We start from the raw sequence: 3,062 nt of genomic DNA, 5'->3' as shown, positions 1-3,062 counted from the left end.
ATTTAACTTGTTCATATCTGTAGACACCCTGCTAGTAGATTGTGAAAGAATGATTATCAGTTCCACACACAGAGATATATAAATTCTACATTTATTTAAATGAGGGGAAAAAACTTCACTGGTATCGGATCGGTATCGGGCAATACCGAACCCTAGTATCGGACACTCTGATAGTGTCGGTATTGGAGGCGAAAAAGGCGGATCGGAGCATCCCTAGTAGATAGAAAGATAGATAGATAGATAGATAGACACATACTTTTGCATGTTAGACTTTTCTTCTGGAGACACCTTGAAGTATGGAAATGCGGTGACTTGGCTTTGCATAGACAACATGCTTGGTCTGACATTCAACTGCTTTGAAATTTGCAGTGCAGTAACAATGAAAGAGAAAATGAGAAATGCAACCTGAGAACATGAACAAGCATAGAACATATATAACCCATTTCTTTTTATGTTTGTTTGGGTGTAGATACTTTTGTCTATTAAAAAGTACTTTTTATGCCAAGCTTGGAATCTTCTGTGCTGGATCGGGTCTGATCTACCTCACAGACTACTGCTATGTTAAATCTGGGTTTTGAAATAGTTGTTAGTTGTAGGAGCTGCTCGCTTCAATAACATTGCGTGAACATGGGCTTAAGCTTTGTTCAGATTTAATCAAAACAGATTTAATTAAAATAAAACATGATAATCTATTTTTTGAAGTTCTGCACTATTTTTAGTTGACTACTCAGATGTAACCACGTTTCTAATGCTGTTTAAATGAACACTTTTGTACAGATGATCAGATGTTCCTTCTTCCTCTGAAGCTGCTTGGAACATTCTCAAATCATGCTGGACAACATGATTTGAGAATGTTCCAAATATACGCTACCATTCAAAGGTTTGATGTCGGTAAGATTTTGTAATGCTTTTTAAAGAAGGCTCTTATGCTCGCCAAGGCTGCATTTATTTGATCAAAAATGCAGTAAAGTAATTTTGTGAAATGTTATTATAATGTAAAGTAACTGTTTTATATTTTAATATATTTAAATATATTATATTATAATAATATAAAATATTTTAACGTTTTAAAAAAGTAATTTATTCCAGTGATGCCAATGCTGAATTTTCAGCAGCCATTATTCCAGTCTTCAGAAATCATTCTAATATGCTGATTTTGTGCTCAAGAAACATTTCTTATTATTATCAGTGCTGAAAACAGTTGTGCTGCTTAATATTATTCTGGAAAATTCTGGAATTCTTTGATGAATAGAAAGCTCAAAATAACAGCATTTATTTGAAATGTTGTTACATTATAAATATATTTACTGTCACTTTTGATCAGTTTAATGCATCCTTGCTAAATAAAACAATTTCTTAAAAAAAAAAAAGTGCCCACAAAAGTTTGAATGGTAGTGTATATATTTCTTCCTTAAGTCTTGCTGCCATTAAAACAAAAGGGAGACATCAAATACTAACATTTTCTGAAATTAATTTACAAATTTCACTTTAACTTAACACCTACTTCAATAAATCAGTTCATAACTACCTCCTCTTTGTGTTTCTTTTTTGTCATTTCAGCCCCCTTTTCACCATCTGTTCACCTTGTTCACAGGAAAATCAGCATGCAAACTGCCATGCAGACTAAGAAATGCATGCTTATTTTCTTTGTGTGTATCTCTGCATGTGTTTATAACACATAAGTGGGGTCATGCATGTCTGATTGACTGATTTAGCTGTGATCATTAAGGTCCTATCAATGTCAAGGCGATCTTGTTTGCATGAAATCTGTGTGCGATTAATCTATTTACATGTGAATTTTACATTTTGGCTCAAAAAAAAAAAAAGTGTTTTCTTCTGTGTGAGTCCAGTGCTGGGTAGTAACTGATCACATGCAATCTGGAGTACATAAGCAAATTTTAAAAAAAAATAAAGTACTTGTAATTTTATTATATTCCATTTTAAAATACTCATAATCAGATTACAGTTACTTTTTAATTTATTAAATGATTACATATGATTCACACAATAGCAATATATTAATCTTTTTTTTTTTTTATTCTCCCTAATTATTCTTTCATCTTTTAAATTTTCCTTTCTGAAATAGCCTACCGCTTATATCAGCTTATATTAATTTTAACAATTAAAGAATTTAGCCTATAGTAGCCTACTATACAGAAATTCATTAAAGTAATCAAATGTAAAAAATAAAGCACTGCATAGACTTCACCATATAAATTAAACATATGATTCATAACAAAGTTATACAATATTCAGTGAAGAGCAGTGAATAATTCTCTCATTTTCTTTTGTTGCTTGATTAACAGATGATGACGGACAAGCATAACAGATGATAAGCATTCCATTACTTTTCAAACTGTTTATTTTCACGTAAGACATAACTGACTGTGTTTACTGAAAACTCACCAAGATGGACATTTTGACATATTTTGGCATCAAAGTGCAAAGTAGCCTATATTTGTTCGTGTTTCAGTCCGTCTTGAATCGCGCACACAGAAAGAGCTTGGGGAACAGTGTCTCCTCTGCAGCTCAGTGCGTTTTTAACTCTTTTTTTAGTATCGAGCAAGAATGGCAGGAGACTGAATATGACAGTCACGTTACATGATTTGACTGATTTGGATGTTACGCAGAAAGGGTGACAGCACACCGCATTAAAGGAAAGGAACATTCATGTTTTCATAACCGCTGACCAAATTCAAAAATGAAACTAAAATTAAATAATCTTTGACAGCAAGGGGACCCCCTGGTGTTTCGGGGGCCCTACGCAACATGCGTACTTTGTGTATAGGGAGGATCGGCTCTGCCTTCAACCACTCAGTTTTGCTGTGTGCTTTGGGTCATTGTCATGTTGGAAGGTAAACCTTCTTCCCATTGACAACTTTCTAGTAGAGGGCAGCAGATTTTCCTCAAGAATTTGACGGTATTTTGCCCCATCCATTTTTCCTTCTATCCTGACAAGCGCTCCAGTCCCTGCTGCAGAGAAACACCCCCATAACAGGATATTACCACCTCATGCTTTACTGTAGGAATGCTGTTATTTGGATGGTGAGCTGTATTGGATT

General features: G+C 34.1%; 1 protein-coding gene across 2 annotated transcripts in view; it reads left to right on the top strand.

Moving 5' to 3' along the window:
* The window catches only part of LOC107758898 (beta-1,4-galactosyltransferase 1-like), a 13,960-nt gene that overhangs the window by 4,042 nt on the left and 6,856 nt on the right, over positions 1 to 3,062 (top strand). The gene's annotated exons all lie outside the window — the stretch shown is intronic.

This window comes from Sinocyclocheilus rhinocerous, unplaced genomic scaffold (assembly GCF_001515625.1).
Source record: "Sinocyclocheilus rhinocerous isolate Xijiao unplaced genomic scaffold, SAMN03320098_v1.1 scaffold1435, whole genome shotgun sequence".
NCBI lineage: Eukaryota > Metazoa > Chordata > Actinopteri > Cypriniformes > Cyprinidae > Sinocyclocheilus > Sinocyclocheilus rhinocerous.
This window is presented reverse-complemented; position numbering and strand designations above follow the sequence as displayed.